Consider the following 13,516-nt stretch of genomic DNA (forward strand, 5'->3'; position numbering starts at 1 on the left):
TTTACATTTGTGTAGATTTTTTCAAATTCTATTTTACTACCATCATCTCATTTTAGTCTACTTCAGTGTATTCATTTTTTCCAATTCTCAAATGATTTGCTTTGTTTGTCTCCCCCTCTCTTTTTGCTGTAATCTGTCAAACCTCTTTCAACACCCATACCAAACACACAGAATTTAGCATCATTTATTCAATTTTTGTGTGTGTGTGTGTTTGATTTTTTAAATTTTAATATTTTTAAATTTTATTTTTTTTCAATCTTAACTTTCTACCTCATTCATTCCTTTTCTTCCTTCAAAATGATAAAACGAAGGAATTCACCCCAAAGGGAAGAGCATGAAGAAATGATAGCCAGGGATTTAACCAACACAGATACAAGCAAGATTTCTGAACCAGAATTTAGAATCATGACAATAAGAATACTATCTGGAGTCGAAAATAGATGAGAATCCCTTTCTGCAGAGATAAAAGAAGTAAAAAATAGAATGAAATTAAAAATTCTATAAATGAGCTGCCCTCATGAAGGATGCAGAGGCAGCAAGGATTGATGAGACAGAACAGAGAATCAGTGATATATAGGACAAACTTATAGAGAATAACAAAGCAGAAAAAAAAGAGAGAGAGATTAAGGCAAAAGAGCAGGATATAAGAATTACAGAAATCAGTGACTCATTAAAAAGGAACAATGTCAGAATCATAGGGGTCCCAGAAGAGCAAGAGAGAGACGTAGGGGTAGAAGGGTTATGTGAGCAAATCCTAGCAGAAAACTTTCCTAATCTGTGGAAAGACACAGGCATAAAAATTCAGGAAGCACAGAGGACCTCCATTAAGTTCAACAAAAACCGACCATCAACAAGGCATATCACAGTCAAATTCGCAAAATACTCAGGCAAGGAGAGAATCGTGAAAGCAGCAAGGGAAAAAAAAGTCCCTAATCTACAAAGGAAGAAATATCAGGTTTTCAGCAGACCTATCAACAGAAACTTGGCAGGCCGGAAAAGAGTGGTAAGATATATTCAGTGTGCTGAATCAGAAAAAAAAAATGCAACCAAGAATTCTTTTTTTTTTTTATTTTTTTATTTTTTATTTTTTTTTAATTTTTTTAATTTTTTAATATATGAAATTTACTGTCAAATTGGTTTCCATACAACACCCAGTGCTCATCCCAAAAGGTGCCCTCCTCAATACCCATCACCCACCCTGCCCTCCCTCCCACCCTGCCCTCCCTCCCACCCCCCATCAACCCTCAGTTTGTTCTCAGTTTTTAACAGTCTCTAATGCTTTGGCTCTCTCCCACTCTAACCTCTTTTTTTTTTTTTTCCTTCCCCTCCCCCATGGGTTTCTGTTATGTTTCTCAGGATCCACATAAGAGAGAAACCATATGGTATCTGTCTTTCTCTGTATGGCTTATTTCACTTAGCATCACACTCTCCAGTTCCATCCATGTTGCTACAAAAGGCCATATTTCATTTTTTCTCATTGCCACGTAGTATTCCATTGTGTATATAAACCACAATTTCTTTATCCATTCATCAGTTGATGGACATTTAGGCTCTTTCCACAATTTGGCTATTGTTGAGAGTGCCGCTATAAACATTGGGGTACAGGTGCCCCTATGCATCAGTACTCCTGTATCCCTTGGATAAATTCCTAGCAGTGCTATTGCTGGGTCATAGGGTAGGTCTATTTTTAATTTTCTGAGGAACCTCCATACTGTTTTCCAGAGCGGCTGCACCAATTTGCATTCCCACCAACAGTGCAAGAGGGTTCCTGTTTCTCCACATCCTCTCCAGCATCTATAGTCTCCTGATTTCTTCATTTTGGCCACTCTGACTGGCGTGAGGTGGTATCTGAGTGTGGTTTTGATTTGTATTTCCCTGATAAGGAGCGACGTTGAACATCTTTTCATGTGCCTGTTGGCCATCCGGATGTCTTCTTTAGAGAAGTGTCTATTCATGTTTTCTGCCCATTTCTTCACTGGGTTATTTGTTTTTCTGGTGTGGAGTTTGATGAGCTCTTTATAGATTTTGGATACTAGCCCTTTGTCCGATGTGTCATTTGCAAATATCTTTTCCCATTCCGTTGGTTGCCTTTTAGTTTTGTTGGTTGTTTCCTTTGCTGTGCAGAAGCTTTTTATCTTCATAAGGTCCCAGTAATTCACTTTTGCTTTTAATTCCCTTGCCTTTGGGGATGTGCCGAGTAAGAGATTGCTACGGCTGAGGTCAGAGAGGTCTTTTCCTGCTTTCTCCTCTAAGGTTTTGATGGTTTCCTGTCTCACATTCAGGTCCTTTATCCATTTTGAGTTTATTTTTGTGAATGGTGTGAGAAAGTGGTCTAGTTTCAGCCTTCTGCATGTTGCTGTCCAGTTCTCCCAGCACCATTTGTTAAAGAGACTGTCTTTTTTCCATTGGATGTTCTTTCCTGCTTTGTCAAAGATGAGTTGGCCATACGTTTGTGGGTCTAGTTCTGGGGTTTCTATTCTATTCCATTGGTCTATGTGTCTGTTTTTATGCCAATACCATGCTGTCTTGATGATGACAGCTTTGTAGTAGAGGCTAAAGTCTGGGATTGTGATGCCTCCTGCTTTGGTCTTCTTCTTCAAAATTACTTTGGCTATTCGGGGCCTTTTGTGGTTCCATATGAATTTTAGGATTGCTTGTTCTAGTTTTGAGAAGAATGCTGGTGCAATTTTGATTGGGATTGCATTGAAAGTGTAGATAGCTTTGGGTAGTATTGACATTTTGACAATATTTATTCTTCCAATCCATGAGCAGGGAATGTCTTTCCATTTCTTTATATCTTCTTCAATTACCTGCATAAGCTTTCTATAGTTTTCAGCATACAGATCTTTTACATCTTTGGTTAGATTTATTCCTAGGTATTTTATGCTTCTTGGTGCAATTGTGAATGGGATCAGTTTCTTCATTTGTCTTTCTGTTGCTTCATTGTTAGTGTATAAGAATGCAACTGATTTCTGCACGTTGATTTTGTATCCTGCAACTTTGCTGAATTCATGTATCAGTTCTAGCAGACTTTTGGTGGAGTCTATCGGATTTTCCATGTATAATATCATGTCATCTGCAAAAAGTGAAAGCTTGACTTCATCTTTGCCAATTTTGATGCCTTTGATTTCCTTTTGTTGTCTGATTGCTGATGCTAGAACTTCCAGCACTATATTAAACAGCAGCGGTGACAGTGGGCATCCCTGTCGTGTTCCTGATCTCAGGGAAAAAGCTCTCAGTTTTTCCCCGTTGAGGATGATGTTAGCTGTGGGCTTTTCATAAATGGCCTTTATGATCTTTAAGTATGTTCCTTCTATCCCGACTTTCTCAAGGGTTTTTATTAAGAAAGGGTGCTGGATTTTGTCAAAGGCCTTTTCTGCATCGATTGACAGGATCATATGGTTCTTCTCTTTTTTTTTGTTAATGTGATGTATCACGTTGATCGATTTGTGAATGTTGAACCCGCCCTGCATCCCAGGAATGAATCCCACTTGATCATGGTGAATAATTCTTTTTATATGCTGTTGAATTCGATTTGCTAGTATCTTATTAAGAATTTTTGCATCCATATTCATCAGGGATATTGGCCTGTAGTTCTCTTTTTTTACTGGGTCTCTGTCTGGTTTAGGAATCAAAGTAATACTGGCTTCATAGAATGAGTCTGGAAGTTTTCCTTCCCTTTCTATTTCTTGGAATAGCTTGAGAAGGATAGGTATTATCTCTGCTTTAAATGTCTGGTAGAACTCCCCTGGGAAGCCATCTGGTCCTGGACTCTTATTTGTTGGGAGATTTTTGATAACCGATTCAATTTCTTCGCTGGTTATGGGTCTGTTCAAGCTTTCTATTTCCTCCTGATTGAGTTTTGGAAGAGTGTGGGTGTTTAGAAATTTGTCCATTTCTTCCAGGTTGTCCAATTTGCTGGCATATAATTTTTCATAGTATTCCCTGATAATTGTTTGTATCTCTGAGGGATTGGTTGTAATCATTCCATTTTCATTCATGATTTTATCTATTTGGGTCATCTCCCTTTTCTTTTTGAGAAGCCTGGCTAGAGGTTTGTCAATTTTGTTTATTTTTTCAAAAAACCAACTCTTGGTTTCGTTGATCTGCTCTACAGTTTTTTTAGATTCTATATTGTTTATTTCTGCTCTGATCTTTATTATTTCTCTTCTTCTGCTGGGTTTAGGGTGCCTTTGCTGTTCTGCTTCTATTTCCTTTAGGTGTGCTGTTAGATTTTGTATTTGGGATTTTTCTTGTTTCTTGAGATAGGCCTGGATTGCAATGTATTTTCCTCTCAGGACTGCCTTCGCTGCATCCCAGAGCGTTTGGATTGTTGTATTTTCATTTTCGTTTGTTTCCATATATGTTTTAATTTCTTCTCTAATTGCCTGGTTGACCCACTCATTCGTTAGTAGGGTGTTCTTTAACCTCCATGCTTTTGGAGGTTTTCCAGACTTTTTCCTGTGGTTGATTTCAAGCTTCATAGCATTGTGGTCTGAAAGTATGCATGGTATAATTTCAATTCTTGTAAACTTATGAAGGGCTGTTTTGTGACCCAGTATATGATCTATCTTGGAGAATGTTCCATGTGCACTCGAGAAGAAAGTATATTCTGTTGCTTTGGGATGCAGAGTTCTAAATATATCTGTCAAGTCCATCTGATCCAATGTATCATTCAGGGCCCTTGTTTCTTTATTGACTGTGTGTCTAGATGATCTATCCATTTCTGTAAGTGGGGTGTTAAAGTCCCCTGCAATGACCACATTCTTATCAATAAGGTTGCTTATGTTTATGAGTAATTGTTTTATATATCTGGGGGCTCGGGTATTTGGCACATAGACATTTATAATAGTTAGCTCTTCCTGGTGGATAGACCCTGTGATTATTATATAATGCCCTTCTTCATCTCTTGTTACAGCCTTTAATTTAAAGTCTAGTTTGTCTGATATAAGTATGGCTACTCCAGCTTTCTTTTGGCTTCCAGGAGCATGATAAATAGTTCTCCATCCCCTCACTCTCAATCTAAAGGTGTCCTCAGATCTAAAATGAGTCTCTTGTAGACAGCAAATAGATGGGTCTTGTTTTTTTATCCATTCTGATACCCTATGTCTTTTAGTTGGCGCATTTAATCCATTTACATTCAGTGTTATTATAGAAAGATATGGGTTTAGAGTCATTGTGATGTCTGTATGTTTTATGCTTGTAGTGATGTCTCTGGTGTTTTGTCTCACAGGATCCCCCTTAGGATCTCTTGTAGGGCTGGTTTCGTGGTGACAAATTCCTTCAGTTTTTGTTTGTTTGGGAAGACCTTTATCTCTCCTTCTATTCTAAATGACAGACTTGCTGGATAAAGGATTCTCGGCTGCATATTTTTTCTGTTTAGCACACTGTAGATATCGTGCCAAGCCTTTCTGGCCTGCCAAGTTTCAAAGGAGAGATCAGTCACGAGTCTTATAGGTCTCCCTTTATATGTGAGGGCACGTTTATCCCTTGCTGCTTTCAGAATTGCAACCAAGAATTCTTTATCCAGCTAGGCTGTCATTCAAAATAGGACAGATAAAAAGTTTCCCAGACACACAAAAATGGAAGGAGTTTGTGACTACTAAACCAGCCCAACAAGAAATTTTAAGGGGGTCTCTCTGAGGGGAGAAAAGATGAAAAATATATGGTATTTTTGGTATATATACCAAAAGCACCAAAGATTAGAAAGTACCAGAGAACACCAGCAGAAACTCCAACTCTACAAGCATCATAATGGCAATGAATTCATATCTTTCAGTACTCACTCTAAAGGTCAATGGACTCCATGCTCCAATCAAAAGACATAGGGTAGGGGCACCTGGGTGGCTCAGTTGGTTGAGTGTCCAACTTTGGTTCAGGTCATGATCTCACGGTCTGCGAGTTTGAGCCCTATGTTGGACTCTGTGCTGACAGCTTGGACCCTGCTTCGGATTCTGTGTCTCCCTCCCTCTCTGCCCCTTGCCCATTCATGCTCTGTCTCTCTAAGTCTCAAAGATAAAAAAAACATTAAAACAATAAAAAAAAGACATAGGGTAACAGAATGGCTAAGAAATCAAGATCCATATATATGCTGTTTACAAGATACCCACTTTAGACCTAAAGACATCTTCAGATTCAAAGTAAGGGATGGAGAATCATCTAACATGCTAATGGTCAACAAAAGAAAGCTGGAATAGCCATACTTATGTCAGACAATCTAGAATTTGAAATAAAGACTGTATCATGAGATGCGGAAGGGCATTATATCATAACCAAGGGGTCATCCACCAAGAAGACCTAACAATTGTAAACATTTATGTGCCAAATGTGACAGCACCCAAGTATATAAGTCAATTAATCACTAACTTAAAGAAACTCACCAATAGTAATACCATAATAGTAGAAGACGTCAACACCCTACTCACAACAATGGACAGATCACCTAATCCGAAAATCAACAAGGAAACAATGGCTTTGAGTGACATGCTGAGCCAGATGGACTTAACAGATATATTCAGAACATTTCCTCCTAAATCAGCAGAATATACATTCTTCTCCAGTGCACATGGAATGGTCTCCAGGATAGACCATACACTGGACAACATATCAGCCCTAAGTGAGAACAAAAATTGAGATCATACCATGCATGTTTTCAGACCACTACGTTATGAAACTCGAAACCAACCACAAGAAAAAAATTGGGAAAAGTAACAAATACTTGGAGACTGAAGAACATCCTACTAAAGAATGAATGGGATAACCAAGCAGTTAAAGAGGGAATTAAAAAGTATATGGAAGTCAATAAAAATGATAACACCACAACCCAAACCTCTGGGAAGCAGCAAAGGCGGTCATAAATGGGAAGTATATAGCAATCCAGGCCTTCCTACAAAAGGAGGAAAGTTCTGAGATATACAACCTAACCTTACACCTTAAGGCGCTAGAAAAAGAACAATAAATAGAACCCAAAACCAGCAGAAGATAGGAAATAACAAAGACTAGTGCAGAAATTAATGCTATTGAAACCAAAAACAAAACAAAAACAAAAACAAAACAGTAGAAAGATCAATGAGACCAGATGCTGGTTCTTTGAAAGAATTAACAAAATTAATAAACCACTAACCAGTTTGACCAAAAAGAAAAAGAAAAGGACACAATAAAAAAATAAAGAATGAAAGAGGAGAGATCACAACCAACACGGCAGAAATAAAAACAATAATAAGAGAATATTATGAGCAATTACTTGCCAGTAAAATGGACAATCTGTAAGAAATGGACAACTTCCTAGAAACATATACACTCCCAAACCTGAAACAAGAAGGAATAGAAAATTTGAACAGACCCATAACTAGTAAGGAAATAGAATTAGTAATCAAAAATCTGCCAAAAACCAAGAGTCCACGTTCAGATGGCTTCCCAGGGTTAGTCTACCAATAATTTAAGGAAGAATTACATCTATTCTCTCGAACATGTTCCAGAAAATAGAAATGGAAGGAAAACTTCCAAACTCTTACTATGAAGTAAGTATTACCTTGATTCCAAAACTGGACAGAGACCCAACTAAAAAGAACTCTAGACCAATTTCCCTGATGAACATGGATGCAAAAATCCTCAACAGGATATTAGCCAACTGGATCCAACAATACATTTAAAAAATATTCACCATGACCAAGTGGGATTTATACCTGGGATGTAGGGTTGGTTCAATATCCCCAAAACAATTAATGTGATTCATCACATCGGAAAAAGAAAAGACAAGAACCATATGATCCTCTCAATAGATGCAGAGAATGCATTTGACAAAACAGAATCCTTTCTTGATAAAAACCCTTAAGAAAGTAGGGATAGAAGGATCATACCTCCAGATCATAAAAGCCATATATGAATGACCCAACACTAATATCATGGTCAATGGGGAAAAACTGAGAGCTTTCCCCCTAAGGTCAGTAATGAGGCAGAGATGTTCACTCTCGCCACTGTTATTCAACATAGTATTAGAAGTCTTAGCCTCTGCAATCAGAAAACACAAAGAAATAAAAGGCATCCAAATCAGCCAGGAGGTCAAACCTTCACTCTTCGCAGACGACATGCTACTTTATATGGAAAAACCAAAATATTCTACCAAAAAATTGCTAGACTTGATTCATGAATTCAGCAAAGTTGCAGGATATAAAATCAACACACATAAATCAGTTGCATTTCTATACACCAACAATGAAGCGACAGAAATAGAAATCAGTGAATCAATCCCATTTGCAGTTGCACCAAAAACCATAAAATACCTAGGAATAAATCCAACCAAAGAGGTGAAAAACCTATACAATGAAACTATAGAAAGCTTATGGAAGAAACTGAAGAAGACACAAAAAAATAGAAAAAGATTCCATGCTCCTGGGTAGGAAGAACAAATATTGTAAAAATGTCAATACTACCCAAAGCAATCTACATGTTCAATGCAATCCCTATCAAAGTAACATCAGCATTTTTCACAGATCTAGAATAAATAATCCTAAAATTTATGTGGGACCAGAAAAGACCCCATATAGCCAAAGCGTTCTTGAAAAAGAAAATGAAAGCAGCGGGCATCACAATTACTTACTTCAAGCTATACTGCAAAGCTGTAATCATCAAAACAATATGGTACTGGCACAAGAACAGACACTCAGATCAATGGAACAGAATAGAGAACCCAGAAAAGGACCCACAAGTGTATGGCCAACTAATCTTTGACAAAGCAGGAAAGTATATCCAATGGAATAAAAGTCTCTTCAGCAAGTGGTGCTAGGAAAACTGGATAGCGACATGCAGAAGAATGAAACTGGACCACTTTCTTACATCATACACAAAAATTAACTCAGAATGGATGAAAGACCTCATACATTGAGGTATGTATGTATGTACATACAATGTATGACAGGAAGCCATCAAAATCCTCGAGGAGAAAGCAGGCAGAAACCTCTTTGATCTTGCCTGTAGCAACTTCTTACTGAACACGTCACTGGAGGCAAGGGATACAAAAGCAAAAATGAACTACTGGGACCTCACCAAAATAAAAAGCTTCTGCACAGCGAAGGAAACAATCAGCAAAACTAAAAGGCAACTGACAGAATGGAAGAAGATATTTGCAAATGACATATCAGATAAAGAGTTAGTATCCAAAATCTATAAAGAACTTAAACTCAACACCAAAAAAAAAAAAAGACAAAAAACCAAAACAAACCAATAATCCAGTGAAGAAATGGGCGAAAATCATGAATAGACACTTCTCCAAAGAAGACATCCAGATAAATTCTCCACATCACTCATCATTAGGAAAATATAAATCAAAACCACAATGAGATCCCACCTGACACCTGTCAGAATGGCTAACATTAACAACTTAGGCACCAACATATGTTGGCAAGGATGCGGAGAAAAAAGATCTCTTTTGGATTGTTGGTGGGAATGCAAGCTGGTGCAGCCACTCTGGGAAACAGTATGGAGGTTCCTCAAGAAACTAAAAATAGATCTACCCTACAACCCAGCAATTACATTACTAGGTATTTATCCAAGGGATACAGGTGTGGTGTGCTGCTTTGAAGGGACACATGCACCCCCACGTTTATAGCAGCCCTATCAACAATAGCCAAAGTATGGAAAAAGCCCAAAAGTCCATCGATGGATAAATGGATAAAGAAGTGTTTTATATATACTATACAATGGAGTATTACTCAGCGATCAAAAAGAATGAAATCTTGTCATTTGCAACTATGTGGATGGAACTGGAGGGTATTACGCTAAGTGGAATTAGTCAGAGAAAGACAAAAATTATATGACTTCACTCATATGAGGACTTTAAGAGACATAACATATGAACATAAGGGAAGGGAAACAAAAATAATATAAAAACAGGGAAGAGGACAAAGCAGAAGAGACTCACAAATATGGAGAACAAACTGAGTGTTACTTGAGTGGTTGTGGGAGGGGGAATGGGTCAAATGGGTAAGGTGCACTAAGGAATGTACTCCTGAAATCATTGTTGCACTATATGCTTACCAATTAGGATGTAAATGTTAAAAAATAAAAAAATAATAAATTAAAAATTAAAATAAAATAAAATAAAATAAAATATTTCATTCATACACTTATTAAGTAATTATACATGTATATTAGTGGCCATCACCCAAATGTGGCTTTACTGACACTGCAATATAATGCCTACAATTTGGATATCATTGTGCCTTTAAGGCAGTATAGCCTAATAGATAAGTTCTAGTCTCTAGGGCCTAATAGGACAGCATAAACCAAGTGCTCTGTGGTACAAATATATATTTGTGGCAACAGTTAGTTTTTTGTTTCTGACTTTTTGATAAATTTCTCACATAATAATTATTTGGTAACATAGTTACAGCCATTTAATCAAATGTATAATTACTGCATTATAAAATCCCATATATCAGGTGATTGATTATAGAGCAATTTTTTACCCCAGCAATTTTATAGAGCAAGTGATATTCTGAATTTCAGCCAAGAATATTCACTCTCAAAATTTCTTCACTGAAAACAAAGGTGAGTACTCTCTCATTTCAATAGAAGAATAAATGAAATATGTATACAGCTAAATATTCTTATCACATTAATTGAGTAAAATAATTATGCCTACATATAGGGCAAATACCATGATAAGATAATTGCAAAAGTGTTCAATGACATTTTACAAAGTATTCTGATATTGGAAATATCCTGAAGAGACATGAGGATGAGCATATATATATGATAATATATATCTCCAATATATTCATATATCCTATATATATATATATCCTATATATATATATATATATATATACACACACACACACACACACACATGAGGGTGAGCATATATTCATATATGTGTGTGTGTGTGTGTATATCCAATATGTCCAATTATACAAATCAATTTTACAAATGATTATTTATTTATTTTGAGAGAGTGAGTATGTGAGAGGTGGCAAGGGGAGAGAGAGGGTAGAGAGAATCCCAAGTAGGCTCTGAGCTGTCAGTGCAGAGGCTTACATCAGTCACTACCCTGAGATCATGACCACACCCAAAATCAGGAGTCAGACCCTAACTGACTGAGCCACTCAGGTGCCCCTATTGGAGATTTTTTAATGGCACGAGAGGGTATCCTTTTATTAAATGAATTTCCCTGCAAAGGTGTCCATAAAAATATTTTAAAACAAGTTTGTGGACATCATAAAGTGGATATTAGTTGTTTGTCCTCTTGTTCTCTTGAAAATTGAGAGTTGAACTTCAGCAATTCCCTACTGATATAAAAAGAGATTATAAAATGAATCACCATGATGAAAATAGAGGGGAGTGTGCCAGGTTCAATGTCAATAAAATTTGTTAATAGGATTTGTAATAAAATAGTTATTTCCATCCTCTCACATGTTTGTATGCAAATCTTCATATCCCTGATATGAATCATTAGGTTGTATGACAATGAGAATTAAGGTTTTTGTTGAAAGATTATTAATAATTATCTAATTTTAAGGGGAGATTGTGCTGAATTAACAGGATAGACCAAACGCGATCATGATGGTCTCTAAGTTTGGAAGCAGGAAGAAGAAAAAATGTCACAGTATGTGATGGAAGACTTGCCTGGGCATAATTTTCCCCCCAATTGTTTCTTTCATAATTCTTTTCCCATTAGTGTAAAATGTGCAACAGTTGAACTATACAAACATCTATGCAAACTTTAATGGCTATTAGGATTCTTGATGCTGAATATGAGACAGGAAAATGCAGAACAGGAAAGCAAACTTAAAAAAAAAAGAAATGAATATACTGTATGGGGAGTATGGGGAATGGGGACATCATCCTGGCATTAATATGGATATGAGATCTCTCTTTCTCTGTGTCTCTCTCCTTCCTCTCTTTCCTTCTCTCCTTCCCAGTTTAGATGACACATATAGACAGACAGATAGAGAGGTAGATATAGAAAGATAACATATAGATACGTATGTACATAATATACACACAGTCAAATGGTGCACAAATAATATTGAGACTCTATTTCTAAGACTTTATACAACATAGACTTAATGATTAATTGAGTAAAACAAAAAATGATCTGTGGTGATGATTTTGACAAAGGAATAAATGACATTGATAACGTGAGGTCTAATTTTTCATATAGACAAAATATGTTTTTTCTTTGTCACTGTGATGATGATATCGTCCATTATATTTGTACGAAGACAGGCCAGTTTTTACAAGTTCGTATTGGAATTTTTGCCAACATCTTCCTGCTTCTCTTCCACATCTTCATGCTACTTCTGGATCACAGACCTAAGCCAACTGTCCTGATCATCTATCACTTGGCCTTTGTCCACATAATGAAACTGTTCACTGCACTGTTTTTTAATGTCTACAGGCCTGTTTGAAGTACTGAACATTCTAAATGATTTCAAATGCATGGCTTTATTCTGCATGATAAGGGTGACACGGGGTCTCTCCTTGAGCACCACCTGCCTCCTCAGCATGTTCAAGGCCATCATGATCATCCCTAGCACCTCCTGGTTGGCCAGCTTTAAACATATGTGCAAAAAGGACATCTTACATTCTTTTATCATCTTATGGTTTCTCAGTTTGTCTCTCATTAGTGTCTGCATCTTGTATACTGCTACTCCTTCTAATGTGACCCAGAGCAATCTACTGTGTGTCAGTAAACACTGCTCACTTTCCCGCCTAAACTCCATCATCAGGGGACTGTTTTTCACGTTTTCAATATCCAGGGATGTTTTCTTTGTTGGAGGCATGCTGCTCTCAAGTGTGTACATTGTGATTCTCTTGTCCAGGCTTCAGAGGCAGTGCCAGCACCTTCCCAGCATCAACCTCTCCTCAAGAGTCTCCCCAGAGAGAAGGGCCACCCAAACCATCCTGCTGTTGGCAAGTTTTTTTTTGTGGTCATGTACTAGGTGGGCGTCATTATCTCCTTCTCCTCCACTCTCTTATGGGCATATGACACAGTCATTCTGGATTTCCAGAAGCTTGTGCCCAATGTCTATGCCACTGTCAGTGTGTTGGTGCTAATAAGTTCTGATAATGATCATTTTGATTTCATTCAAATTATAGAGTGTTTATTTATATATAACATTTAAATGTAATTTTAATTTGTATGTCATTGAAAGGTTTACTGTGTGTAAATAATAAATATTTTTGAAACCTCTGGTAACAATTACCCACCAGCTTTTTTGAGTTTAGTATCAAGTAAGATTCAATATTGCCATGTGTTGAACATTCCTTTATCTTTCATTTTATTTCTCAAACACTCTTAAGGAAAATTTTCTCTATAAAAGTAAAATACACTCTAAAGCATGACTATTGTACTCTATTACAATGCAGTGAAATACACTCTAAAGCATGACTATTGTACTCTATTACAATGCATTACCTATTGATAATGCAACATTTGAAAATTCTGTTTACTCTTTTTGCTTCAATATATTTAGCTGTGCCTCTAATTTTAACTGAGCAACACTTTTCTCAG

At 36.9% G+C, this 13,516-nt stretch overlaps 1 protein-coding gene and 1 pseudogene across 2 annotated transcripts in view; both read left to right on the forward strand.

The window, feature by feature from the left end:
- The window catches only part of LOC122235897 (ankyrin repeat domain-containing protein 26-like), a 108,230-nt gene that overhangs the window by 69,325 nt on the left and 25,389 nt on the right, over window positions 1-13,516 (forward strand). The window lies entirely within an intron of this gene.
- LOC122236000 lies at window positions 12,093-13,127 on the forward strand (annotated as a pseudogene).

The sequence above is a fragment of the Panthera tigris genome, chromosome F3 (genome assembly GCF_018350195.1).
Source record: "Panthera tigris isolate Pti1 chromosome F3, P.tigris_Pti1_mat1.1, whole genome shotgun sequence".
NCBI classification, from domain to species: Eukaryota; Metazoa; Chordata; class Mammalia; order Carnivora; family Felidae; genus Panthera; species Panthera tigris.